The sequence below is a fragment of the Amphiprion ocellaris genome, chromosome 11, assembly GCF_022539595.1.
Source record: "Amphiprion ocellaris isolate individual 3 ecotype Okinawa chromosome 11, ASM2253959v1, whole genome shotgun sequence".
Classification (NCBI taxonomy): Eukaryota; Metazoa; Chordata; class Actinopteri; family Pomacentridae; genus Amphiprion; species Amphiprion ocellaris.
In genome coordinates this window covers 5,915,884-5,928,906 of record NC_072776.1, presented here as the reverse complement: position 1 = coordinate 5,928,906, position 13,023 = coordinate 5,915,884, and the positions used below count along the sequence as shown (strand labels likewise).

General features: G+C 37.2%; 1 long non-coding RNA gene across 1 annotated transcript; it reads right to left on the bottom strand.

Moving 5' to 3' along the window:
• Positions 1 to 10,687: 10,687 nt before the first annotated feature.
• Positions 10,688 to 12,282, bottom strand: LOC129350010 (uncharacterized). The gene is made up of 2 exons (XR_008603205.1): positions 11,973 to 12,282; positions 10,688 to 11,022 (listed from the first exon to the last, which is right to left on the bottom strand). It is a non-coding gene; the product is annotated as an uncharacterized LOC129350010 (long non-coding RNA).
• Between the last annotated feature and the right edge of the window lie 741 nt (positions 12,283 to 13,023).

Below are 13,023 nucleotides of genomic sequence, written 5' to 3'. Positions count from 1 at the left end.
ATTGGATCTTCTGAAGCCAGTGTGCTGGTAGTTTTGAAACAATTTTTTTTGGAAAGACGTCTATCAAAAGATACTCATAATTTGTTTTGAATTCCTCTTTGGCTCATTTTCCACAAACTGCAGCTCTACATACTTTTTAATTTTTAAAAAAATGTATATTCACAGTTGTTGTGGTCTCAGTTCACTTCACTATATGAATGAAGTTTCTTATTATTTATATTATTTCACAGTGTTTAAAAAAGAGTCTCAGATGAATTACCATCACATTAAAAGTTCAGCTTCCTCGATATTTGAAGCATTTCCTGTCAACTGTAACTTACTTCACTAAATGTTGCCTGTACTGGATCTTCTTTCTTCTTTTGCAATCATCTGGAGGAAATTTGCAGAATCCAGGCTCTACTTTAAACTCATAACCCCACCTTGATGAAAGCTAGTATGAAGCTGATCTAGTAGCAGAGCTGTGGAGAGCAACAACATCGCAATGCATTCTGGTTGTTGTAAGATTTAAAAGCCATCTGGAAAAAAAAAAGTTGTTTTTTTTTTTTTTTTTAAATGGAAAGTTTATGACTATTCAGAATCACAGTCTTTAATGATAATTTGCATGAAAATTCAGTCTATTTTTGTAGTTATATTAATATTTTTGTGCATTAAAATTTTTTATTAAAAATGTGAAATATTAAAAGAAAAAATGTAGTAAAACTACATATTTTATTTTTAGTGCTGGTCTAATAATATCTTCACATTTTTAGCACATTAATAATTTTGTATGGTAATATTATACCTTGTTTCTGCAGTTACATGGAAAAAATTGATTCATTTATCAGTATCGGCCAGAATGAGTTGGAAAATATCGACATATCAGATATCGGCAAAAATCTATCTGATGGCAAAATTCCGAATGAGAACTTTCTGGCTGGCAGAGCAATAAATTTTGTTCTCATATGGATCATTCTTAAAATGTTATTAGTCAGGGTACATAAACTACAAATAACATAAATAATTTGTTGAATGTCCCTCACATACACACACAATGGCACCATAATCGCATTTATTTGAAGTGCAACATGCTATGAGTCGTGCATGATATCTAATAAACTGGATGTTGATGGGGTTGTAATGAAAATCTATGTGGAGATGGAGCTTCACACATGAACACGCACGTACACACATGCACGCACGCAGACAAGTCCATGCATGCACATAGCCGTGCTAATGAAAGAATCCGTCATAACAACATATGCCAGACACACACACATAAATACATTCATCTAACGCTCGGGAGAGAGCGTTCAAGCAGATAATTTGAAAAACGAGAATATTTGCTTTTATGTAACATTAGAATTATTGATATGAGCCCACCCTCTCCTGGCCGCGCACAATTAAAGTGGAAGTGATAGATAATATATATGATCACTGGCTGCACTGCACACTTGCAATATAATGAGTGCACCATCACATGAATATGTAATGAAGTCTACTCTGAAATTAGAAAGATGGAGTTTTATATCATTCTACCCACTCCTTCTTCATCTTTCTCACTTTCACTCCTCCTCCCCCCATCTCCTATTGCTCAGAGGCCTGCAGCTCTTAAATATTTAACATTTCAGAATGATCCACGTCCATCTTCCTCATCCTTACGGTGAATCAGACAGCTTTCACTTGAACCCAGGCTATCCATACAGAGAAGCAAACCGTTTTTCGTGAGTTTACCACCGTACAGTCTGGAAGATTCTGTGGCATATTCCTCTCAACATGTGGTGGGTGGAGATCACAGAAGACCTTGTGAGTATTGTATAGTAGGGTAAAAACACTCTGTCTGCCTGCCTCATCATCAGTCAGAGGCTGTCTGTGTGGGTAGTGGCTAGAGGAGTAATGGAGTGGTTCTGGCAACCATGGAGGTGGAGGATGTGAGGAGGTGGACTGATTGCCAGAGAACACAGGAAATGTCGTCCTCAGGCGCTGGACACCCCCTGTGGGATGGACAGCTTCGACTATCTGCGATTGGAAACACTGATATCGGTTTAAAAAAAAAAATACAGTCACACACTCAAAGTGATCATCAACTATAGTACAATTTAGGGATTATTGAGAGATCTGAGTACCTTAAGTCCCTTAAAATATGTGGCCAGAATCCTGAATCGGAGCCCTATAATTGACAAATTGCCCTGTAAAGGGAAGTTTTGCGTCAGCTGCAGTTCGATGTACAAAAATCTGAATTAATGTCAATGAAATGTCGATACAAAACCCACAATGCACTCATCCTACAAGTATCGTCTGTATAGCCTAACCCTGACCTTTATATCGCTTATTTGCCTATAATATTAATGGGAGGAAGATTATACACCTGTATTTTGTCTGAGGCTGTGATTTGAGCTAAATGTTAGGAGACAGAAAAATGTCAGTCTTGCAGTCTCTGTCGCCATTCAGTGTGACTGAGGCTGCAGCAGAGCCCTTCATTTACATACATTTACATACCAACATTTCACTTGTTCCATTCTCTGTTTAATGGAGTTTCAACATGATAGTAGGAATGAGGACTATATGAATACCTTATAGGTACAAATATTGCGTTACTGCGCATGAGTGCATGTGTATATATGTTCAAGTGCACGTGGGTGATGAAATGTATATTTGCACTCTCACGCTACACGAGCATGATAGGTAGACCTAAAATATTAAAGTCTACCCGTATAAAACTGCACAGGATGAGGTGGTGGGACATACTTTACATGACATTAAAAGAATAATCTAAAGACCAACAGCAGAGGAAATGCATGATATAGAGAGCAGGCATTTGGACAATGCATGGCTGCCTTTGTGTACAGAATAAATGATATACTGGAATGATGAAAAGGGGAGTCATTAAATATACATTTGCATGTAGAGGCCTTTGGGATCAGAGAAATAGTGGTCCTGCAGGTTGCGGCCTCATGAGACGAGTCCTGACATTGATAGCGCGTGGAAGGCGCTTTTGATATGCAAGAAATAGAGTGGCTGATGATTTGAGCTTTCATGTGTGACGGTACTCAAATAGGAAGATTTGCCACCGCCCTCCGCACGGTTTCACTTGTCTTCATCAGCACCAATGCCTTTTCTTCAGTTACACACTGTCAACCTTTAATAAATACAGACTAGACACAGCATGACTCTGTCAGCATCAATTCAGCTCATTTGCAAAGTTTCAGTCCAGAGAGGCTCGCAGTTAATCATCAGGCTTCACGTGCGCTGGTAACAACAAAGCAGTGAGTGGTTACGTGAAATAATTTGATAGTCTAATTAAGATTAAAGGATCAGACATCGCTTCCACACCTCCGTCTTACATGAAGAAATTAGGAGATGATTGTGATGATAAGCCTGACCTCTTCATTTGTCCACAGTAGGTTCTGCAGATCAGAGAAGATTTCAGGGCAGAGAGCGAAGAAACAGACACAGAAGAAGACAAACAGTTGGAACTGAGTATCTGCTTAAATGAACAAGCTTTTTAAAAAGTAATTCTACCTGGTGACAAAATCCAATTTTTGAGTGTTGTATTACCAAATACATTTTTCTATAGTAAACAGCTAAATAGGCTCATGAAAGTTTTTTTTAAAAATTACATCTTGCTTTATACTGCTTCAGTATAATACTAGGCCATTCCACCACACAAGAAAACAATGCCTTATTTTATTTACTTATTATTGATATTAGTCAGCTGCTGAGGATGTTAACCTAAGGCCTGGGACACACTTGTTTAACCTGCTTATACACATTTTAGCAGTAAGTCATGTGCCGTGTATACATTAAAACTAATGGCATGGAAATATTTAATTGCATCCTGGAATTATGATCAATTAGCCAGCTGGATATAGTATTAAAGCATCATCAATTTAGCACAGTGTGGCTGCACAGTGGCTTGGTGGTTAGCACTTGTGCCTTGCAGCTAGAAGATCCCCGGTTTGTGTCTCGGCCTTCCTGAGATATTTCTGCATGGAGTTTACATGTTCTCCCTGTGCATGCATGGGTTTTCTCCGTGTACTCCGGCTTCTTCCCAGTCCAAAAACATGCTCAGGTTAATTGGAACCCCAAAATTGTCCATGGGTGTGAGCAATGTTCCCTGTAATTTTTCCTGAGTCTGAGCAAACACACAAACTCCCTGAACGTTCCATGGACCACTGTGAGCAACATCAGACGTGTGCACTGTGGTCACACCAGCATCACATCCATTCAAGTTACATGGTTCATTAAAAGAATCAAATTACAGCATTTACATTTCTGTTAAAACACTTTGTCAACAGGAGCCAGTTGAAGGCTGCAGTGATTTTAGTGACACTACAATGTATAAGAGTGAAGTTATTGAATATTTGTCTCTCTTTACTGTTGCAGTGGTTTTGCAAATTGCAGACAGACCCTGTTCACTCCATAGACACCAATGTTATTCCTGTAGCTTGAAAGACAGCTACTTTTGATAAAACTGGGCTTGTAGCACATTGTCTGCCTTGCAACAATGGGAAAGAAGCACTGTTTATGTTTTGACAACCTATATCTAATGAGTTATTGATGCTGGAAGTCCCAATCTGTGAATATCTTTCCAACTTTACTGAACTTGGGGCCACTACCACCTAAGGAGTGATATATTTAATTTTGAAAAAAGCATTTAGCCATACTTAAAGCTTTAAGTGCTTTATTAACACAGAACTAAATATTTTGTATTGTTTTATTATCACAGGTTCTGTCTGAAAAGAGGTGGCATCATTTTAAACAGTGAAATCAAACTAACAAAATGTAATGACCAACCAGTGAGCAATACTGGATTCTGCAAAAACAGAAACAACTTTTTAAAAAAATCTAAATCTTATCTTAACACAGTTAATGTATTAACTTATTTTTGTGTGTATGCATGTATTTATTGATTTATTTAGTACTGTTAACATATCAGAGTTCTGAGTGAATTTTTCTTAAGATAGACAAAGGCCATTTATTGATTACATATAGGCTCTTAAATGTTTATTAAAAACTAAAAAGCATTTTAAAAAAAACAACTTAGGTATTTATTGAGTCACTAAAATACTGTAGAGTACAGACCACATCAGCATGATTATAAGCATCCTCTGGTAAATTAACAACCAGATACTGATGTCTCTCACCATATGGACTTCAGGAGATGACTGGGGGATGATAAACTGTGACCTACTGGTTGGGTTCTCTCTGTTCTCATGTTTCTTACATGTTTGTCCCCTGACAGCCGGGTCCTAATGTTTTTTGAGCAACACACCATACTATGACGTTTTTACAATGAGGGTTCTACTATGGAACCAGTTTGACATGTTCAGGTGTTCTTTGTGTGAAAACTCAGAGATTTCAGGTATCAGAAGGTGGTTTTCAACTTTCTTTATTAACTTTCTGCTTCAACTTTAAATTAAATTTCCTTCACTAAGCCAGCCCTCTGGACTTCCAGTAAGCTGTGTTCCTATTGGCTGTCCAGGTGGCTGATTGGTGTTATCAGGAACACCTGAGCAGCTCAGTGTCTTCCTGCTTTATTTAGCTGCAGACAAACATTTCCTCTGTTTCTCTTCACCACTGAACTGGGTTTGGCTCCATTGCTTTAGTCTGTTCTTTAGGCGTTGGCTTGTAGCTTCCAGCAGTAAAATCATCTTTAATGTGTTTCTTGGTGTGTTTTAGGGCTTTGTACTGGATAGTTGTCTTGGTAAATGAGGTTCTTTAGACACAAGTAGCACATTGTGCTAATGTGTGCAGTGATTAGTGGATTTGGTGCAGCTGAGTTGTGTCTTTATCTTGGCTGTAGTGAGTCTTTAGAGGTTTTTGGTCAGACACATTCTGTATTCTTGTTTGAGAACCAAGGTTGGTTGTCCAGAAGGTAAGAGTTCTTGTCCTGATTCTCTGTTCTCAGAGGTTCTCTGGTAGGCTGCAGGAGACTTTAGCGTTTGGGTTGTGCTAGTTTGGTTTTTGTATGGTTTCATTTGGACGACTATCTTGAGGCCCCTCCATGTGGTTTAGTGAGGTTTTCTGGAACAGTTCTACAAAGCAACCTGCAGCAGAAGAGACTTTGAGAGTTTTTAGGAAGTTCTGGAGACCAGACTTTAGAGCAGCAGAAACATTTGTCAGCAGTTTGAGCAGGAGAAGGTGAGCTTCAGAGTAGAAATGAGGAGAAGGAAACCTTCTTGACCCGTGTGGTGAGGTCCTGTACCAAGAGTTTGAGCAGGTTGTGAAGAGTCTGTAGTTCTTTGGTCTGAAAGCACAAGAACAGTCGACTCATTAAAGGAGAAAACAGGAGATATTGTTGGTTCTTCTGTCACTCTGCAGTTCCCAGTTTCCTTAGACTGAATATCAAGTTTATATTTTAAATGATTTCCCATGTGAGCCCAAGAAGACTTCAATAAACTCCCTCCATCCCCTGCACACAACATATTTTATTACCATGTTAAATCTTTTTTTTTTGTTTAATGTTTTTGAGTTTTAATCATAGTTTTAGCATAGTTTTTTTTCTCTTTGCTTATTTAGTTTTGTCATCTGTGTGAAAGGTGCTAAACAAATAAAGTTGAATTGATAAACTGAATAATTGACTAACTCATGATTGTGACAACAGAAATATTTTCATTGTGATTTAAGGGTTTATTTCATTGTTAAGGTTGGGGTTAAAATCTTGACCGAAAAAGAAGATTAAAGAAATAAACTACATAACAAAAAGCAATTAAATCAAAGGGAAAAAAATACAATAAAACTTTTAAAAAGGTTTATTATTAAAAAGTATTTTTTGAATGTGTAATTATCGAAAATATTTTATCTGTAGTTTTTAATATTTGTATTTGAAAAATTTTGTTTAATTTCATAGTTACATGTATTGTATCTTGTTTAATTATCTAATTCAATATTTTGTCTGTTTAATATAGTTAAACATTAAATACAATTAAATTCTATTAAACAGACAAAATATTGAATTAGATAATTAAACATGATACAATACATGTAACTATGAAATTAAACAGAATTTTTCAAATACAAATATTCAAAATTACAGATAAAATATTTTCGACAATTAAACATTCAAAAAGTACAATTAAAAAAGAATAGTAAACATTTAAAAAAATACAAAACATTTAATTAGATTATTAAATGTTTAATTAGAAAATTACATCTTAAAGACAATAAAACTTCAAATAGGAATTAAAGAGAAAATACAATGAAGCATTTAAAAAGAAAATTAAACATTAAAAGGTGGCAAAATATTTAAAAAGAAAAACCTTCAAGATTTAATCGAAAAATTAAATATTGGGAAAGAAAAAAAATTCAAACAAGCCGATAAAACATTTGAAAAAACAATTAAACATTAAAAAGACAAAACATTTTGAAATCAAATCAGACATTAGAAAAGAATAAAAGGTGAGAAAAGAGGAAAACCAAACATTTAAGAAGAATCAAACTAAAGACAAAACATTTGAAAAGACACCAGTTAAACTTTAGAAGATCAAATTAAACAGAAGAGACAATAAAACGATCAAAAAGAGCAAAAACAAATAAAGGCCTTTAAGCGTTTTCTAGTCTGAAATGAAAACATCAAGTTGTTTCTTCAAACATTTCCTCTTTCTGTGTTCTTGGTTTGATTGTGGATAGATTTACTAAGAACTCATTTCAGAAAACTGCTTTCCAGATAAAGTTTACTAGTAGTTGAAGGCATCGATCAAACTAATGTTACCTTCTGATCTCCACAAACTTTACTGTTCAGTGAAGTGAATCAAAGTTTGTTGAGGATTTCTAAAAAACCCACAGGTGAAGGTCTGAGAAGAACTCGGATGGTCTAAATGTGAAATCAAGACTCATGGTCACAAGTTTTAAGGCTTCTGTTCACCAGAAAGTTCAAACTAACAGAGAAGTACTGAGAAACTTTGAAGATTTCAGTCCTCAGACTGTCTGAAGGTTCAAACTAACAGAGAACTACTCAGGAACTTAGAAGATATCAGTCCTTGGACTGTCTGGAAGTTAAATCTAACAGAGAACTACTGTGGGACTTAGAGAATTTCAGTCCTCAGACTGTGTGAAAGCTCAGGTCCTGAGGACTTGGGAGGTCTGGAGGCTTGGAAAGTCTTGGAAGTGAGGGTTCAACCCTCCAGCACAAAGGCTGAAGTCCAACCTCCTGACAAAAACGGTCGAGACGAGACACGAGTTAAAAAAAAAACTCGAAAACGACAAAAAATAGATGATAAATGCGCAAAAACCAGAAGAATTAGTATCTGAGCAGATAGCTCAGGGGATAAGAAGACAGACTCCCAAGCGGAGGGTCGCAGGTTCAAGACCCACCACCGGCCTTTTTCTTTGTTTGTCTTTGTCAGGATTTCAATAAAATTTAAGAAGTGTCTGGTCTTGAACCAGCGACCTGCAGCTCCATAGGCAAATCCTTAACTCACTGAGCTACAGATCAGATAAAAAGAAATAAATTCGTCGTCCCTTTGACATCGTAGTTTCTGAAGTGACCACATGGGCGGAGCCAAGGCGGAGTCTGGGTGGAGTCAGGGCGGAGAGTGGGCGGGGAGGTGGGTGGCGGCCTCCCCCCTCTACTCCCCCACCTCCCCCCACCACCCACCACACCTTCCCCCGCCCGACGAGTTCTTCGAGTCTCGACGAGTTCTTCGAGTCTTGACAGGTTTTCCCGAGTTTCTGGAGTTTCCACGAGGTCGGAGGCAGAACAAGTTGTCATGAAGAGGTGTTGAAGTCGGCCAGGATGGACTGACTTTTTACAGCGACTAGAAGGAAGACGACTAGAAGAGCAGGTCTTTAACACCATCCATAAAATCCATGGAGTCGCTCCAGAGAAATGAAGGGAGGTCAACTTTTATCAACCTCCATCCAGATGTTCAACTTGATATCTTTACTTGGAGATTTTTAGCACCACAAACCTGTAGTATCACACTTTATTATCCTTTATTAGGACTTTAATGGAATCCACCAGCAGATTTAGTTTTTGTTGACAAACTTTATTCTTGTCGTTGTGGGACTGCAGTATTTAAAACTGTTCCTTCTATTTGACCTCATGTTTATTAGTTTTAGTGGAGAAAGTTATTTTAGTTGTCCATTAGTCTCTTAAAAACCAAATAATAAATTGGATATCAAGAGGTTTAAGTTTCTTACTTTGTCATATTTTAAATATGACAAAAAATATAAAAATAAAGTGTCGAGACAATTTGACCTGTAATTGGCGTTATATAAATAAAATTTAATTAAAATTGTATGTATCTTGTAAGGTTGGAGTAATTCAGCCATATATGTTAGAAAACACATTTTCTTTGACCATTAATCTGTTGATTGTTTTCTCCAGTAATTCATTTCTTGTTTTGGTTTATAAAATGTCAGACCCAAATATATTCAGTTTACTGTCATAAAAACCAAAAAGATTTAAATTCATGATGCAGGAATCAGGCAGTTGTTCACTTTTTATCTTAGTTTAGTCAGAAAGATAGTTGATAATGTGTGAATTGTTGCAGCTTGTGAGCTGTAAAAGGTTTTAATCTTTGGGGCCGCGTGTCAACACTTAGAAACAAACATCAGCAAAGTACTCAAAGATTTGAACATCATTTGCATGACAATGTCAAATTGAAGGACATTTATTTCCAACATAAATGTGTGATATTCATCCTCTGGAGCTTTCTCTTCACATCGTCTCCCACCTGGACTGGTTTGGTCGGGAGCATGTGCAACAAACATTTGAAAAACTGCACTTTAACATCAATGAATGACACTGAAGTTTAATCTCTACATAAATGAGACTGAGTCTGGATGTGCTACTCTGTCATTAACTCCTAAGTTTAGGGAAAGTTAAAACAAAAGAAGACAGTTCAGATAAGACTTGAGAATGAGCTTATTTTCTAACAAACATCTCAGACTTTCTGAGCTTCAGCAAATCTAGCAAGATATTTTAACAACAAGCAACTCAAGAGATCCAGAAGTTGGAGAGAGTTAGCTTTAGCTGAGCCAAAGAACATGTGGGACGCTAACCTAGCAAACATTTCAGACTTTTCTCTGTGAATTCTTGGAAATAATTTACTATTTAATGAAAGAGCTACACATCTTAACTCAGTCTCATGAAAACAGACTCTAATTCAGTGTCATCCATCCATGTTAAAGTGCAGTTACCCAAAATGTTTGTTGCATGAGCTCCAACAAAACCTGTCCAGGTAGAAGGCCACTTTGACAAACAGGAAGTGGAAGATTCCAAGCAGATTTATAGAAGGGGGAACCGGACTATACTAAGTGTGGTCGAGTATAGAGGGGTGTTTTGTGGGTTTTTAAGGCTGATAATGATTATTAGTGAGACATTTGGAGTAGATATTCATTTGCAGTAAATGAAAGTATTTAAAATCTTGGGAGTTAAACTTACAAGAACACAAACTTTAACAGAAAACTTTGATACGTTTTTGTTTTGTTTACAGATGTTAAGTTAAAGGAGTTTTATTCGTGACGTATAACCAATCAAATCACTCCAGAAGACAGAGCGACCACAGGTAGATAAAGGTTCAGAGCCAAAGTAGCACCATTTTAAAATTTATTTATTACCGTAAATCAGTAAAAAATTAAATACTGATAATCAGTAAATCAGTCAGCCCACAATTACTACAATTCTACAATGTATGTCTCTTTCCTTTGACTTGTTATTTGTACAATATACAATGTATATGATGGCGTTTTTTTATAGCAAAGGCTATACTATGATGTTTTCTAAGAGACATACGATGCTACTCTGTTTGTTCTGGCTCTGGGCCGCTGCACTCCTCCTCTGTTGTTTTCTGGATTGTACTCAGCTGCATGTCTTCGTCCACCAGGCCTCCGTTGACTCGTCCCGCCTGCCGTCTCTGGAGCTGAAGCTGGATTGGAACAGACCAAAGTACAGTCCAATCACGATGCCAGCTGCCTCTCAAAAGGCTCCTTCATCTGGCAGGTGGCAGCACTTCTTCTGAGGGGAAGCTGAGCTGGTCCAGCAGAACTTTGGAGATGTGTTCCAGTGGTTGGTGGATGTGTGGGGAGATAGAGAGGGACCTTTGAATTGTTCAGAAAGGAAAACAGGGAACCCATTGGTAGTTTTAGTTTAGGGTGCTACTGCGGTGTGTTTTTGGGTTTTCAGAGGTGAACAGGAAGAGTTTTTTTTCATATTGATTATCTTTTACTTTGTTCCTGGTTGGAATGCCCATCAATGTCAACATGAAGTTCACTTTTAGTTCTGTTGATTTATTTTTATTTTACTAACACCAATTTGTTTTTAACCCCCTGACATGTTGTGTTGTTGTAAACTTACTCTTTCAAATAAATACTCGTCTAACCCTCTGGAAACCAGCGTTTGGACTGTTTTTGTGTTGCTCCTCACCTACTGACAGCTGTGGACTAAAGGCTATACTGTGACATTTTTAGAGCGACATGCTATACTATGATGTTTGTTGGGCGACGTGCTATACTACAGGCTTTTTTAATTGACATATTACTGACGTTTTTTTTGTTTTAGATTTTTTTGTTTTTTTAGCAACATATAAGAATTCGAAGTAGTTTTAAAGAAGTTTTAAAAGTTACTATACTTTTAATGTGCAATGAAATTATTATTCTATGGCATTTTTTAGACAACATATTATACTCTGATGTTTTCTTGAATTACATACTATTTTGACAATATACTGCACTATGACATTTTTTGAACCAAATATCATACATGACAATTTTAGGCAACATCCTATCATTTTGCGCTTTTTGAACCACATAATAATCTATGTTTTTTTTTGTTTTTTCTTGCCAACATGCTATATTATGAACTACAGGCCATACTATGTTATTCTTGAGTAAAGTATACTATACTTTGACATTTTCTGAACTGCATCCTATACTATGGCGTTATACACAGAGTGCTTTGGTTACATGTTGATTTATAATCTAGATTTTTTTCTGTTTTGTTTTTTGACAGGATTACCACAGACCTGACTGTGAACACCGTTGACACCCACCTGAAGGAGACGCTGCCTAAGATTTCAAGGCTGCTTGGTCGTGGTCTTTCTGGCACGTACTCTTCCAAGATGAACCGGGAAGTTTAACACTGATGGAATGACACCAGGTCTAAGCCGACAAACTTCCAATTCCTCCTCAACCCATAGTCTCTGGGAAACCTACATGGAGTAAGAAAAGTAGACAGAGAAGTAATTAAGTCTGTACACAACATATTAAAAAGAAATCATGCTAATAATTTAAGTACAAAGAACCGAATTCGCCAATATACTGGAGACCAGAGTTATTTAATTTCATAAGTATAACCTTGTTTAGTAACATGTCAATTATTTGAGAGCAGTCCTAAAGAACTGCCTGTAATCCCAATCATAAAATGGGTTTGGAGGAAGAACATAGATGGTAATCTGGATATACATGAGTTAGGCTTTATAACTACTATTGGTAGTATTGGTGGTAGTAATAGCAATGTGACTACTACTAGTAGTAGTGGTCTTACACTAACTACTGCTGCTGATACTGGCATTGCTACTTAGGGTTGCCACCCGTCCCTTAAAATACGGAATCGTCCTTTATTTCACAATTAATTGTTGCGTCTCGTATTGAATCAATACGGGATGCAAATTGTTCCGTATTTTCATAAATATCCCATACACGTCTGTCACACACTCATCAAAACTGCATAATAAATAAAATAAAACACAGGAAATATTAAGGGCAGCCAATTTCATCTTCGTGGGACATTTGTAGCGAGGACCTGATGCGAGGTCCAGTGGAGCAGACAGACCTTCTGCAGGTTGCCAGGTTACAGACGCTGCTGCGCCAGCGTGTTTAAAAATGTCTACACCCGAAACTCCACCACATCCAAAGAAGCAAAAACATCTGCAAATGTACAGACGTGAGTGTGAAGACTGGAACCCCTGGCAATAGGTACAGGGCAAACTGTGTTTTCTGTTGCTCGTGGACTGGCTGAAGTAAGGCAGCATCAGGGGACCAACATGGAAGAAACATGAGAACAGAGAGAACCCAACCAGCAGGTCACAGTTTATCATCATC